The 16,428-nt window shown below is 45.2% G+C and overlaps 1 pseudogene; it reads left to right on the top strand.

Moving 5' to 3' along the window:
- The first annotated feature begins 11,566 nt into the window (after positions 1-11,566).
- LOC131195293 (eukaryotic translation initiation factor 1b-like) lies at positions 11,567-11,944 on the top strand (annotated as a pseudogene).
- The last annotated feature ends 4,484 nt before the right edge of the window (positions 11,945-16,428 follow it).

Raw genomic sequence — 16,428 nt, 5'->3', positions numbered from 1 at the left:
TTTTTCATTCTCCCCAGGCTCCAGAGCCTATCTAGGTGCCTGAGGAGGATGAAAACAGCCTCCCCCCCACCGGGACTGGAAGTCAGCAAATGGGCTGAGCTAGGGAAATGCTTGTGTGCCTAATAATAATAATAATAATATTTTTATACCGCCCTTCTCCCGAAGGACTCAGGGCGGTTAACAGCCAGATAAAATATAATACAATACAATAAAATCACTATTAAAAAACTTATTCGATATGGCCAATAAAATTAAATTATAAAATACATAATATGATATAAAAACCCCATTTAAAATCCAATTTAAAAAACCCATTTTATGCCAGTTCTGCTCGGAAGAATAAATATGTCTTCAGCTCGCGGCGAAAGGTCTGGAGGTCAGGAAGTTGTCAAAGTCCTGGGGGAAGCTCGTTCCAGAGGGTAGGTGCCCCCACCAAGAAGGCTCTCCCCCTGGGGGTCGCCAGCCGACATTGTTTGGCTGACGGCACCCTGAGAAGACCCTCTCTATGGGAGCGTACCGGTCGGTGGGAGGCATGTGGTAGCAGAAGGCAGTCCCAAAGATATCCTGGTCCTAAGCCATGGAGCGCTTTAAAGGTGGTAACCAGCACCTTGAAGTGCACCGGGAAGACCACAGGAAGCCAGTGCAGCCTGCGCAGGATCGGTGTTATATGGGAGCCACAAGTGGCTCCCTCTATCACCCACGCAGCTGCATTTTGGACCAACTGGAGCTTCCGGGTGGTCCTCAAGAGGAGCCCCATGTAGAGAGCATTGCAGTAGTCCAGGCGAGAAGTGACGAGGGTGTGAGTGACCATGCATAGGGAATCCCGGTCTAGAAAGGGGCGCAACTGGCGAATCAGGCGTACCTGGTAAAAAGCTCTCCTGGAGATGGTCGCCAAATGATCTTCAAAAGACAACCGTCCATCCAGGAGAACGCCCAGATTACGCACCCTCTCCATTGGGGCCAATGATTCGCCCCCAACAGTCAGCAGCGGTTGCAGCTGACTGTACCGGGATGCCGGCATCCACAGCCACTCAGTCTTGGAGGGGTTGAGCTTGAGCCTGTTTCTCCCCATCCAGATATGGCTCCATGTGCCACCTGTGGCACCTGTGCCATAGGTTCACCATCACGGCCCTAGAAGATAGGCTCAAAATCCAGATGGATCTTGACAGACTTGAACACTGGGCCCTATCTAACAAAATGAAATTCAATGTAGAGAAAAGTCAAGTCTTACATTTAGGCAAGAAAAACCCAAAGTGCACATATAAACTGGGGGAAACCAGGCTTAATAGCAGTAACTGTGAGAGGGATCTTGGACAACCATGAGACAAATTACTGAGAATCTCCACAGACATTCTCTTGATCTTCACATGGTCATTCTGTTGAGGCAACCTGTTTTTCTATGGTGGCATTTTGTTGCTGATTCAACTTGGTTCCATCAAGATTCTTTTGGCCAGGATGGTCTTACCCAATCTTGCTTTTTGATTTTTCCAACCCAGTGTATGCCTTTGCAGTTGCCTCCACTGAAACTCGCATAATTAGCCTCTGTCCCATGGACCTAAGCCCCGGTTCTCAATACTGAAAGGTTGAAACTTTAGAAAGAGTGCAGAGAAGAGCAACAAAGATCATTAGGGTGCTGGAGCTGAACTGTACGATGAATGGTTGCAGGAATTGGGTATAGAATAGAATAGAATAGAATAGAATAGAATAGAATAGAATAGAATAGAATAGAATTTTTTATTGGCCAAGTGTGATTGAACATACAAGGAATTTGTTTTGGTGCATATGCTCTCAGTGTACATAAAAGAAAAGATACCTTCATCAAGGTACAACATTTACAACACAAATGATGGTCAATATATCAATATAAATCATAAGGATTGCCAGCAACAAAGTTACAGTCATACAGTCATAAGTGGAAAGAGATTGGTGATGGGAATGATGAGAAGATTAATAGTAGTGCAGATTTAGTCAATAGTTTGACAGTGTTGAGGGAATTATTTGTTTAGCAGAGTGATGGCCTTCGGGGAAAAACTGTTCTGGTGTGCAGTGCTCTATAGCGTCGTTTTGAAGGTAGGAGTTGAAACAGTTTATGTCCTGGATGCGAGGGATCTGTAAATATTTTCACGGCCCTCTTCTTGATTCGAATTATTGATTCTTGATTCGAATTATTGAGTCTGTATGTCTAGTTTAATGAAGAGAAGGACTACTGGTGACATGATAGCAGTCTTCCAGTATTTGAGGGGCCGCCATAAAGAAGAGGGGATCATCCTATTCTCCAAAGCACCTGAAGACAAGAGGACAAGAAACAATGGATGGAAACTGATCAAGGAGAGGAGCAACCTGGAACAAAGGAGAAACTTCCTTGAAGTGAGAACAATAAATCAGTGGAAGGTCTTCCCTACATAACTTGTGGATGCTCCATCATGGAAGGTTTCCAGAAAGAGATTAGAGAGCCACTTGCTTGAAATGGTATAGGGTCTTCTGCTTTAGCAAGTGGTTGGACTAGAAGATCTCCAGGGTCCCTTGGAGCTGCTGATCCAATTCTACAGAGGAATTATTGAGCCTGTCATTTGCACCTCTATAACTGTCTGGTTCGGTTCTGCAACCCAACAAGAAAGACACAGACTTCAGAGGATAATTAGAACTGCAGAAAAAATAATTGCTACCAACCTGCCTTCCATTGAGGACCTGTATACTGCACGAATCAAGAAGAGGGCCGTGAAAATATTTGCAGATCACTCGCATCCTGGACATAAACTGTTTCAACTCCTACCCTCAAAACGACGCTATAGAGCACTGCACACCAGAACAACTAGACACAAGAACAGTTTTTTCCCGAAGGCCATCACTCTGCTAAACAAATAATTCCCTCAACACTGTCAGACTGAATCTGCACTACTATTAATCGTCTCATAGTTCCCATCACCAATCTCTTTCCACTTATGACTGTATGACTATAACTTGTTGCTGGCAATCCTTATGATTTATATTGATATATTGACCATCATTTGTGCTGTAAATGTTGTACCTTAATGAACGTATCTTTTCTTTTATGTACACTGAGAGCATATGCACCAAGACAAATTCCTTGTGTGTCCAATCACACTTGGCCAATAAAATTCTATTCTATTCTATTCTTCCAACTCTGTTATTCTGTTTCTTCTGAAACCTTTCCTAATACTATTTCACTCACACTTTTGGTCACCACGATTTCATGATCGTTACAGTTTCTCAGCATAAACATGGGTTCCATTGTGCAATGCTGTATATTATTTATTTGGCTGACGCAAGCTGTTGATTAGCCCCCGGGAGAGAGATTTCTCCCCAAGTTTGGCTCTCAGAAGAACAGAGAGGAAAAGGGGGGAAAAGACCCCCATCTATTATTATTATTATTATTTATTATTTATTAGATTTTTATACCGCCCTTCTCCCGAAGGAACCATAAAACCATAACAATGTACAACTAAAACAAGAATTAAAAAAGGAGACGACTTCCGGTATCCAGCGGCAACGGACGTCTGGAAGGCTTCTCCTGCCTCCAGCGCCCGAATCCGGCCGCCGCCGAGGCCCTCAGGGGCCAGGTGTTCCGAAAGGACACCTGCCGCACGGACGGGCTCGCCAGGGTCTCCCAGCCGACATACAGGACTGTGGGGACCGATGCTGGCGCGTCCTAGGCTTGGCGGGGTTTGAGGCCACAGGCGCGGCCATTATTTTGGTCGTCGCCTGGGCGCTGTGCCCAGTGACACCGGGGCATTGGATTTATAACTGCAGCAGCCTGGTGGTGAACAGGGGCGGAGAAGAATTGAGGAGGAGAAGGAAGGGAATATCGGTAACGTGGTGGAGTGCTCCGGTGCGGGGGTTTCTCTCCCTGCGGTTGGAAGGAGCACGAGTTATTCTGGAGAGAGGAGAACTTAAAATAAGAAGATTACGGTTTTGTGGAGCTCTGGAGAGAAGAGGTGATGGAGAAATTTAGGAGGGAAGGTTTGAGGCCCCCTCCTTCTGGGGAACAGTGGTGGCGTCCAGCTTCCGCCTTCACTATGAGAATTTTGATGACATCACTTCCCTTGACTTCCTGGTTGACTAACTGTACTCTGGACTCGTTGCTCCTGTGAGTGCCCCTGGTGGATCCGGAGGAAATTACAAGGATACTGTGCCTGCCTGAGGATTTTGTATTTTTTTCCTTAATGGCAAAGGTCAGAGACCAACTGCTGGAGAGATGGAGAATTTTGGAAAAGTTATCTAATATGGACAAGAAATTGGATGAAATAAGAGCAGAAATTGTGACTATCCAAAAGGATTTAAAGGATACTCAACAAGTTTCAGCAGAAAACAAGCAGAAAGTGGAAGGTTTGGAGGGTGAGATGCGGGCAGTGCAGAAAAGAGAGAGGCGACAGGCAATGCTGTGCTTGGACTACAGATGGATAAAATGTCTTATTTCCTTAGGTTTCAAAATTTGGAAGAAGTGGACCAAGAAGACTTGAGAGATGTTGTGACTAAATTGTTGGGAGAATTTCTTGGGAGAGGTGTTGATTTCATGAATTGGGATGTGGATCGAGTTTATAGAGTTAATTAGCAATATGCACGCACGCATGCAGTTCCTAGAGAGGTTCATGTCAAATTTGTGAGAAGAGAGACGAGATGAAATTCTTAGAAAACATAGGAGTGGGGCACTGATTTACAGGGGCAGGAGATAGCCATTCTGAGGCAGATTCCCAGACAGGTACGTGAAAAAGAAAGAAATATTATTTTTGTCAAGCAAATTGTACCAGAAGGAGTGGGCTTCAGATGGCTGATGCCAGAGGATTGATGATTTTCCGGGAGGGCATTACGAAAAAATCAGTACAATTATGGAGGCTACGGCCTATGTGGAGGAACACAAAGCCTCCTGGAATCAGATGACCCAGGAATTGAAGAAGGGAGGTTATAGATCATGGGGCTGAGCGGCTGCCGCTGTTGCGGCCCTGGAGTTGGGTCAGGCTGAACCCAGAGTTCTGAGATCTAAAACTAGGAAGTGATAAAGATATTTGGGATTGTGTTGGTTTTCCTTACTCTCCTTTGTACGATATTCTGTTTATTCTTGACTCTTCTTTATTACGTATTTAAAATTTGTAAACTTAGCTACTTCGTGTCACCTGCTTGCCATATGGCTGTTGTATGTGTTAAAAAATTTGAGTAAAATTCTTATTTTAGATAAGAAAAATGAAAATTTACCATACCTGAAATGTATTTGTATAAACCTTTTTTGACTAATAAAAACTTTTTGAATATAAAGAATTAAAAAACATATTACATAATTGGCAAAATTAAAACATTTAAAAAGTTAAAAATCAATCCCTATTAAAATATAAAAATTTAAAAATTTAAAATTTTAAGCCAGTCCCGCGCAAGTAAACAAATATGTCTTCAACTTGCGGCGGAAGGTCCGAAGGTCAGGCAGTTGACATAATCCAGGGGGAAGTTCGTTCCAAAGGGTGGGAGCCGCTACAGAGAAGGACCTTCCCCTGGGGGCCGCCAGCCGACATTGCTTGGCGGAAGGCACCCTGAGAAGTCCCTCTCTGTGTGAGCGTATGGGTTGGTGGGAGGCGTAAGGTAACAGCAGGCGGTCCCGTAAGTACCCTGGCCCTAAGCCATGGAGCGCTTTAAAGGTAGTAACCAAGACCTTAAAGTGCACCCGATAGGCCACAGGCAGCCAGTGCAGCCTGAGCAGGAGTGGTGTTACATGGGAGCTGCGTGCGGCTCCCTCTATCACCTGCGCAGCTGCATTCTGGACTAACTGGAGCCTCCGGGTGCACTTCAAGGGCAGCCCCATGTAGAGAGCATTGCAATAATCCAAGTGAGAGGTAACAAGAGCATGAGTGACCATGCATAAGGCATCCCGGTCAAGGAAGGGGCGCAACTGGCGGACCAGGTGGACCTGGTAAAAAGCTCTCCTGGAGACGGCCGTAACGTGATCTTCAAATGACAGCCGTCCATCCAGGAGAACACCCAAGTTGCGCACCCTTTCCATTAGGGCCAATGACTCGCCCCCAACAGCCAGCTGTGGTTGCAGCTGACTGTACCTGGGTGCCAGCACCCACAGCCACTCCATCTTGAAGGGATTGAGCTTGAGCCTGTTTCTCCCCATCCAGACCCATACGGTTTCCAGACACCGGGACAGCACTTCGACAGCTTCGTTGGGTGGCCCGGGGTGGAAGAGTACAGCTGCGTGTCGTCAGCGTATAGTTGGTACCTCACCCCAAAGCCACTGATGACCTCACCCAGTGGCTTCATGTAGATGTTGAACAGGAGAGGTGAGAGAATCGACCACTGCGGCACCCCACAAGTAAGGCGCCCCGCGGTCGATCTCTGCCCCCCTGTCAACACCGTCTGCGACCGGTCAGAGAGATAGGAGGAGAACCACCGATAAACGGTGCCTCCCACTCCCAAACCCCCCAACCGGTGCAGCAAGATACCATGGTCGATGGTATCAAAAGCTGCTGAGAGGTCTAATAGGACCAGGGCAGAGGAACAACCCCTGTCTCTGGCCCTCCAGAGATCATCCACCAACGCGACCAAAGCTGTCTCCGTACTATATCCGGGCTGGAACGGGTCTAGATAGACAGCTTCATCCAGGTATTGGGGTAGCTGACATGCCACCACACTCTTTACAACCTTCACAATAAAGCGAAGGTTGGAGACCGGACGATAATTTCCCAAAATAGCTGGGTCCAGGGAAGGCTTCTTGAGAAGGGGTCTCACCACCGCCTCTTTCAAGGCGGCAGGGAAAACCCCGTCTAACAAAGAAGCATTGATAATCCCCCAGAGCCACCCTCGTGTCACCTCCTGTGTGGCCAGCACCAACCAGGAGGGGCACAGGTCCAGTAAACATGTGGTGGCATGCAACCTGCCCAACAACCTTTCCATGTCCTCGAGAGCCACAGGGTCTGCCGCCCTTTCCCCCCACTTATGACCTTTTCAGGGGCCCTGGGTGGGGGTCAGGTCCCCTGGTGTGGGAATCTTCACACCAGAATAACAACCAACAGAGACTCTCCTTGGAATCATCTCGGGAGTCTGGGGGCCAAGAGAATCGCTTATGATCATGTTAGGGATATTGGATGAGGGATTCTGGTGTTCCTCCTGTCCACCCAAGCCCTAGAATCCACCCAGGGCTTCCCTTCTGGAGTCAAGATGACCTCCAAGATGAAGGGCATGGCAACTAAGGGCAGATTTTCCTTCTGGTGGCCACGAGATCCATCTAGAGAAGGGGAAGCAAGTTGACCAATGAAAAGAGTTCATAGGGAAGAAGTGCAATTGCTGTGTCTTTTAAATTGCTGGGTGGGGGTTATGACATCCGCTTCCTGCCCCCTCAAAGGATTCTGTTCCAGAAGCTCAGCCCTTCTTTGTGTGTATAACTCCTCTCTCTCTCCCTCCCTCCCATCTCTCTCCATTTATCCATCCCTCTTTTCATCATCCCTCCCTCCCTCCAGTTATCTACCCCCTCTCTCCATCTGTCTCTTTCCACCTTTCCAGCTCTTTTTCTTTCTTTCTTTCTTTCTTTCTTTCTTTCTTTCTTTCTTTCTTTCTTTCTTTCTTTCTTTCTTTCTTTCTTTCTTTCTTTCTTTCCTTCCTTCCTTCCTTCCTTCCTTCCTTCCTTCCTTCCTTCCTTCCTTCCTTGTCTTACTCTCTCTCCATCCATCCATAAATTAATTCATCTTTCTCTCTCTCCAGTCATCCCTTTATTTTTCTCTCTCTCCATCTACCTTTCTCTCTCCATCTATCTCTTGTTCTATCCACCCACCCACTTACTCATATACAACAAGATTGGGGAAGAGATGTACAGTGAATTGGGACCATCAACAGTGCTAATTCTGCTGGATCTAAAAGACATTCCAGGAGTTCACAAATGAAACAAAAATTAATGACTAAGAACTGCATTAAAAAACATTACAGGCTACTGGGATACATTCTAAATCAAAGGTGGTCTTTGACAGTTACGATTGGCAGGTTACAGATTGCAGCTCTGCTGGCAGGGGAATGCTGGGAATTGAAGTCCACACACCTTAAAGTAGCTTAAAGAGGTGGGGAACCCCTGCTACTGTAGACGGCCCGATCCCTCTGCTCAGCCCAGGTGGGATCGGCCCTCCCATTTAACCATAGCGGCTGCAGGCTTTCTGGCATTCAGGCCAACTTTCGAAATTGTTCTCGTTTCCTCCGCATCCAGTCCAGGAGAAGGACAGGCAGGTCTTTTTCTCGTAGTCAAAGTACCACCGTTCTTGCAGTGTGTAGCAGAGGCCTCCGTCAGGAGGGAGGATGCAGATTCCTGGACACATAAAACAGGAAGGAGATGGCAGGGGGAACAAGGGAGCTGGGAAAAGGGTTTGAAAGCTGGGAAAAGAAAAGAGGGAAGGAGGGAAGGAGGCTGAACCCCCAGCCTTCCTGTTCGGTTGACTTCACTCACCAAGATCTCCAGAGGTCATACAGAGGTTGGCCCAGAGCGCCAGGGAAGCCTGGAGGGGGAGCACAGCCATGGGCCACATGAGTAGAAGGAACTGAATCCAAATCTTGTTCAGGCTGAGGTCCAGTCACCAAGCAAGGGCTGAGTGCACAACGGGATTTCTAAACTCAATAATTGCTAGGACAAAAGCAAAACCAGAATTGTGAGCTCCTGGGTGCTCTCTCAGCATGGTGGTCTTCTTACAGATGTTTATCAAAAATCTGGGAGTGGGGTCTCTGGAGTGGAGAAGGAGGAGGAGGAGGAGAGCTATGGGGTCCTTGGTGCTCTCTCAGCTTGGTGGTTTCCTTGCAGATGTTTTATGACCCAACTAGGGAACATCATCAGTACTAAAAGGGAGGGGGGTAATGGAGAGGAGGAGGAGGAGGAGGAGGAGGAGAGAGCTGTGGCGTCCTTGGTGTTCTTGTGGATGTTTCATTACTAAACTAGGGAACATCATCTGTGCACAGCTACAGATATTCTACAGAATCCAATCTGGGTCGGTCACCTGGACCAGAGGTTTTGCCTTCTGAGCTTTTGGTCTCTTGCCTCAGCCCATTCTCAGGGAACTTCTCTGCCTAGACCAGAGAGAATTTCCCTGAGGATGGGCTCCAACAAGAGTCCAAAAGCTTTGAAGGTTGATCGGAAGCGTCGCGGTGAGACAGACGGGGAAAAGCGAGCTCCGCTGAGCTCTGCGAATTCCTGGGCCGAAAAACTGCTGTTTGAGGGGTCTTTGAACCAGAACTGTCCTGTAGGGACGGTGAAGAAGGAGAGGCACCTTGGACGACCGAGAAGAACCGGCAAGTTCCTCGGAGGTCAGAGGAAAGCTCTTCAACTCAGCGGCAGTGGAGGTGGCTATGGCAGCCATCATTAAGCTGGGGCAACCAGACCAAGTTTTTGAGCAGGAGGGTGATCTGGATACAATATTGAAGCCAGGTGAGTGAATACCAACTCACAAAAAAATACTTTAATTTGACATCTGCAAAAAAAAATAAAATCTTTGGCGGTGGAATAGCGGCTAAATTAAGAAGGATTGTAAACACAGCAAAATAAAAGAAACGGAAACATAGACCAGAAAGAAATCTGGCTTTTAAAATTGAAGTGGAGACCCCTCAAAAAGAAAGAAAAAATAAAGAAACCCTTAAATAAAGCTGGAAAATTTGGTGACTTTTAAAACTTGTTGCAGAATGTAAAAAGGAAAAAAACCCGGGGGATTTAAAATTACAACGTGGTGAAATTTTTCTGATTTTCTTCTTCCTCTATGAATTGGGACATGGATTTTAAATGGAACTAATTGGAACAATTAAAAAGTTAAAGCAAAACAAAGCACGGCTCTAAGTAAAAGAAACAAAATGGATACCTTCGTTAATTGTTGATTAGAACTGTGGATTGGAAAGAGACACCCTCAGGCGGAAGAGAAAACTACCTGGACTAACATCTGTTGTGGAAAATTCCTCTCCTGGAGTGATAAGGCTGGTGAGAACCAAAAGGGAGAATTTTGTCAGCCAGCTGTTTGACTTTGATAAAAACAAGAAATACAACTCCCAAAATAAAGAATGGCGCAGGGAAGAATTGAAATGATGAAAAAGATGCATATGATTTTAAAGCAAGAAATAAAAGAAATAATTACAAGACCTAATGGAAAGCAGGAATCAGAAGAATTAAAAGCTGCGCTGGAACTGATAGCAAACAAAGAAACCACGAAGCAAGAGAGGGCATTGGAAGACAAAGAAAAAAAGTATTGATGATGAATTATTAAATGATTGTGAAATTTTAAATCAGTCTAAGGGGAGAGGTGAAGGGACCTTCAAAGAAGGGGAAAATAAAAAGGGAAATAGCACAAAGAAGTTGAGGAGAGTAAATGGAAAAATATTGAAAACAAGAAGGGTAAAAAAAATAATAAGAAGGGGAGGAAGAGACACGGAAAGAAAGAAGGGAAGGAAAAAAAATACAAAGTCAAAGGACCATCTAGGGATCAATAGAGAAAAGCAAAAAATGGGGGAAGGGAAGAAAAGGAGAGTGGACAGAAATACACGACAAGCAAAGAGAGTAAATAATTTTAAGAGGAAAAAAGAAAAAAAGAGGAGAAAGAGAAAAAAGGGGAAAATAAATAAAAAATAAAAATAAAAAAGAACTGAAATAAATCATGAGTTGAAATATTAATGAGATTTGAAGTAAATAAATATTGAGATTCTTTAAAATGAGAAAAAATGGTTGAAGGTTATTATGGATGTATTAATAATAATGTAGAAATTAATATGAAGAAAAATAGAGTTTTTGCTTGTCTTTCATTTTCTTTTTTGGATTATGGTTAACAATTTATAAATTGTCATTGAAATGAAAAGATATGATTGATGCTGATGTTAAGTAGAAGATAGAAAAGAATATAATTAGTAAATGGGAATATAAGGGTTTAACATAAATGGGAGTAGAAAAAAGGGGAAAAAGAGGGATAATTTGATAAAAGATTAAAATTGGGGGTGGAGGGTAAGATTAGATTTTTAAGAGAAATGCAAATAGGGAAACAAAAATGAGGGAAAATATATTGATGAAAGCATGGAAGAAGTGTTGGAAAAGACCTAATTGGATGTGAACATGTACCTGGCCAATATTTTGTTCAGAAAAGATGCATAGTATATTGTTGTTTGTGTGTAAAAAATAAAAAGCTTTTGATAAAAAAAAAAGAGTCCAAAACCTTGGAAGACAAGTGAGCGATCCAGATTGGATCCTGGGACACGGAGATTTGTCTTCGTTCGTACAAATATTCTCTTCTATTGAAACCAAAGTTCCTCAGCATTCAGCAAAGGCAACTTAACTGAACAGGAAACGTTCAGTTCTCAACATCTGAAACTTTGGCCGTGCTTTTCGCACTCCTGTCTCAGTGTGATTTCGGATCAAAATTCACCCTTTCGGGCTTTGACGGTGGAGAAGTACTGGCACTGCTTCAGTGGGATGCAATTTCCCTCCAGGTTGATTGTGAGCGAGTGTCGCTGTTTGCATTTTTTCCTACTTTTCCCCCACTGCTGAACTTGAGAAAGTCCCGGGCAAACCCAGCCGCGGCCTTTCCCCCCCCACAGCAGCACCCAGCCACAGAAGCTCATGTCCACTATCCAGAACCTCCAATCCTTCGACCCCTTTGCTGATGCAACTAAGGGTGATGACTTACTCCCGGCAGGGACTGAAGACTGCATCCATATAAGGATTCAGCAAGGAACGGCAGAAAAACATTAACAACTCTTCAGGGAATTGCTGATGACTATGACAAAAAGAAACTCGTGAAAGCATTCAAAAAGAAATTTGCTTGTAACGGTACTGTGATTGAACATCCTGAATACCGGGAAGTTATCCAGTTGCAGGTTGACCAGAGGAAGAACATTTGTCAGTTCCTTTTAGAGGTTGGGATTGTTAAGGAAGAACAACTGAAAGTTCACAGCTTCTGAAATGTGTGTACGTACCTGAAGAACTCTAATTTTGTTTTACCAAGTGGGGTTCTCTGTGAAATAGGATTCTTTATTGTAAACGGACTTCCCTCTCAGGCTCTGATTTGCTTTTGCATGATTACAGAAAAGGTTGTAAATTAGAAACACATAAGAAAACTGCAGTAAGGCAGTAACAAGAAGTGCTTAAGAATTTTAATGCGTTTCCAATGGAAATGTTTTACTGCTGGTTGTACATCTGATTTAAATGTATTAAAACCATGTGTGTTGCAGCTTAAATAAACTCTCTTATCTTAACCATTAAAAAAAAAAATTCCTTCCAGGTTGTCTGTGAAATTCAGAGATCACAGCATCTGAAGTCTTCGAACTGGCTAGTTTGGGAGTGAAAAGAACATCTTGTCCATCACAAGAAAAAACTTCCCTTTGCAAAGGTTTGTATCAGCACACACTGTACAGGTTCCTGGTGAAGGATCAAAGGCCTGGGAGGAGGGGGGGGGAGGGAGGCTAAGATTCTTTGAAAGGAGGGAGGAGGAGGAGGAGGAGGAGGAAGTGCCCCCCCTCTGCAGACAAAAGGTCCCAAAAGGTACAAAAGGTAATTTTTTTATCAATAATTTTAATGGAAGGTAGGGAGGAACGTTGATCAATCTGTGGATCAATCATAAGAGGAGAATGTCTAACACCCCAGAAATCAGGAACAAGGAAGACAAAACTGAAAAGTGGCCTGAAAATAATGCAAATAATTCTAATAAAGGTGAAAGGAACATTCAGCATCAACTTGTGCTTAAGGCAGGACTAGAATACCCAACCTCCTGGGGATTGGCCCAAAGTCACCCATTTGGCTTTCTTGGCTAAGGCATGACTAGAATTCACAGTCCCCTGGTGATGTTTCATGACCCAACTGGGAAACATCATCAGGTTTGCGCCCCTTTCTAGACCGGGATGCCTTGTGCACGGTCACTCATGCTCTCGTGACATCTCGTCTGGAGTACTGCAATGCTCTCTACATGGGGCTCCCCTTGAGGAGCACCCGGAGACTCCAGGTAGTTCAGAATGCGGCTGCGCGGGTGATAGAGGGAGCCCCTCGGGGCTCCCACGTAACAACTCTCCTGCGCAGACTGCACTGGCTACCTGTGGCCTTCCGGGTGCGCTTCAAGGTTTTGGTAATGATCTTCAAAGCGCTCCATGGCATAGGGCCGGGCTATTTACGGGACCGTCTGCTGCTACCGAATACCTCTCACCGACCCGTGCGCTCTCACAGAGAGGGACTCTTCAGGGTGCCGTCGGCTAGGCAGTGCCGTCTGGCGACACCCAGGGGAAGGGCCTTCTCTGTGGGGGCTCCCACCGTTTGGAATGAGCTTCTCCCAGGACTTCGTCAACTTCCGGACCTCCAAACCTTTTGCCGCGAGCTTAAAACTCATCTATTCATCTGCGCAGGACTGGACTAGATTTTAGATTTTAAATTTAAACTGGTTTTTATGGGTTTTATTATGTATACTGTTATTTTAATTATTCGGCTATTTGGAATAAGTTTTTTAATTGATGTTTTATTTTGTATTTATATGTATTTTTTATCTGCCTGTAAACCGCCCTGAGTCCCTAGGGAGATAGGGCGGTATAAAAATACGAAAAATAAATAAATAAATAAATAAATAAATAAATAAATAAATAAATAAATAAATAAATAAACAAACAAACAAACAAACAAACAAACAAACAAATAAATAAATAAATAAATAAATAAATAAATAAATAAATAAGGTCTAGAAGGGAGGAGGAGTCTGGTTGTTTTCTTGCAGAGGTTTCATGACCCAAAGGAGGGAACATCATTGGTGGTCATGATGGGTAAAGAATCATCTGCAAGATAAAAACCAAGCTCAGGTGGTGGAAATCCCTGTGTGAAGAGGTACCTGCTGCCTCTTTTTGGAGGCAAATATTCAGGCTGGAAGATGAAAATATTACCTGGGGCAAAAGGTGGAAGCATCGAAGCAGCCGCCCCCTGGAAAGTCCTGTGGAGCCTCAGCAAAGTTCCAGACCGGCAGATCTTCTGGAAGGAAGGCTGGCCGAGAGCAGCTCTGGGTTGCAAGAGGAGGAGCTGGAGTCAGGAAGCTTCCAACCAACCAACCAACCAACCAATCAAGGCTTCCTCGATGGGATGGATGGGCTAAAGGCCCATCAAATAGGTCAGGAATAGACTTGTGCTCTCAGAGCTTCTGCTGTACGTGGCGTGCCCAACCTCTGCCCCCAGCTCTGCAACTGGCCTGTTGGCACCTGGGTGATCGCCCACCTTCTTGAGCAGACTGTGCTGATCCAGGAGAAGGCCAGGTTCCTTTGAAAGAATAAGGGCTGGAAGGGACCTTGGAGGTCTTCTAGTCCAACCCCCTGCTCAAGGAGGAGACCCTATGCCACTTCAGGCAAATGTTTGTCCAGTCTCTTCTTAAAAACCTCCAGTGATGGAGCAACCACAACTTCTGGAGGCAGGTCGTTCCACTGGTTAATTCTTTTTACTGTCAGGAAATTTCTCCTTAGTTCCAGATTGCTTCTCTCCTTGATTAGTTTCCGTCCTTTGTTTCTTCACTTGCCTTCTGGTGCTTTGGAAAATAAGTTGACTCCCTTTTCTTTGTGGCAGCCCCTCAGATATTGCTCTCATGTCTCCCCTGGTCCTTCTCTTCACTAGTCTAGCCATGACCGGTTCCTGCAGCTATTTTTCATATGTTTTAGCCTCCAGGCCCCTAAACATCTTTATTGCTCTTCTCTGCACTCTTTCTAGAGTCGCAACATCTGTTTTATATCATGGGGACCAAAGCTGGATGCAAGTGTGGATTAACCAAAGTGTTGTAAAGTGCTACTAACACTTTACATGAGCTTGATGCTCTCCTTCTGACACTAGCTGCTACAATGGCCAGGGATCATAGTTTATTCAGATAGTACCTTTATTAGTGTCCCCCGCCCCCAAGAGGCAAGATCCAGCTGAGTCTGGAAGCAGGAACCTCTTCCAAGGTCACTGGCAAATGTCCCTAGAAAGTGCTAGAAAGTGGCTGAAGATGCATTTGCTGAAGCTGGGGGGCGGAGGGGGGGGGAGAGAAAAACCCTCCCTGTGAATTTCCAGATATTTTAATCAGCAGCTGTAGGACATTTTTATTGATCAAAATCAAACCAAAAAAAATCGAGCCATTAATAGCAAACCCATGAAATATTCAACTCCCCCATCACACTCCTCCTCCTCCTCCCAACCCCCCTCCCTTCCAGCACTGATGATATTACCCAGTTGAATAATGTAACGTCTGCAAGAAAACCACCCAGCTCAGAGAGCACCAAGGACCCCTCATTTCAGCCCCAGCTGCAGATATTCTCCTTTAGCCAGAGCCAAAGCCTGTGGCTTCTCAGCAGCAGAGGGCAGCAGATGGCAAAGCCCCCAAGAGCGGGACTGCAGCCTCTGGAAACTGGGCCCCAGGGGCCGATCCATGAGAAAGAGCCGCTCGGGGGCGACTCCAGGACTTCCTTGCCTGGGGAAGAAAGCCAGGCAGGCAGGCCCCATAGTTGGGGGGATTCGCACTCCGGGCTAGCCATCCCAGAGTCCCTTTGAAGTTGCTGCCCAAGGGATTCGGCCGTTGAGAAGAAACAGGCCTCAAACTTTCCGGCCTTCCCATCTTTGCTGTGTTCCCATCACACTCAATGCACAAACAAGTGCAATGAACAAAGGAAGCCTTTTCATTGGCTGGCTTACTTCAGGCAACAATTTAAGGCAATGGCTGGGTTACAAGATGTCTTGTTTAGTGACCATTCGAAGTCATAGCAACACTGAAAAAGTGACTTAGGACCAGTTTTCACACTTACGACCGTTGCAGCAGCCCCACGGCCACCTGATCAAAATTCGGAGGCTTGGCAACTGACATGAACTTACGACGGTTGCAGTGTCCCGGGACCATGGGATCCCCCTTTCCCACCTTCTGGTGAGCAAAGTCAATGGGGAAGCCAGATTCACTTAACAACCGAGTTACTAACTGAAAAACTGCAGTGATTCACTTAACAACAGTGGCAGGAAAGGTCACAAAATGGGACAAAACTCACTTAACAACTGACATGCTTAGCAACAGAACCTTTTGGCTCAATTGTGGTCACAACTGAAGGACTACCTGAGATGGACACCTCTAGAAACCCTATTGCCCCCCCCCACACACAGAGAGGGGAGGGAGAGAGAGAGGGATGGAGGGAGAGAGAGAGAGGGAGAGAGAGAGAGAAGGAGAGAGAAAGAAATAAAGAGAGCTAGAAAGAGAGAGAGAAAGAGAGAGAGAGAAAGAGAAAGAGAGAGAGAAAGAGAAAGATAGAGAGAAAGAGAGAGAGAGAAAAAGAGAAAAAGAAAGAAAGAAAGAGAGAAAGAGAGAGAGAGCTAGAAAAAAGAGAGAAAGAAAGAGAAAGAGAGAGAAAGAGAAAGAGAAAGAGAGAGAGAGAGAGAGAGAGGAAGAGCGAGGAAGAGAGAGAAAGAAAGAAAGAGAGAAAGAAAGAGAGGAGAGAAAAGAAAGA

This window comes from Ahaetulla prasina, chromosome 3, assembly GCF_028640845.1.
Source record: "Ahaetulla prasina isolate Xishuangbanna chromosome 3, ASM2864084v1, whole genome shotgun sequence".
NCBI lineage: Eukaryota > Metazoa > Chordata > Lepidosauria > Squamata > Colubridae > Ahaetulla > Ahaetulla prasina.
Note: the sequence above shows the minus strand (reverse complement) of the source record. Positions and strands in the feature narration are given on the sequence as shown.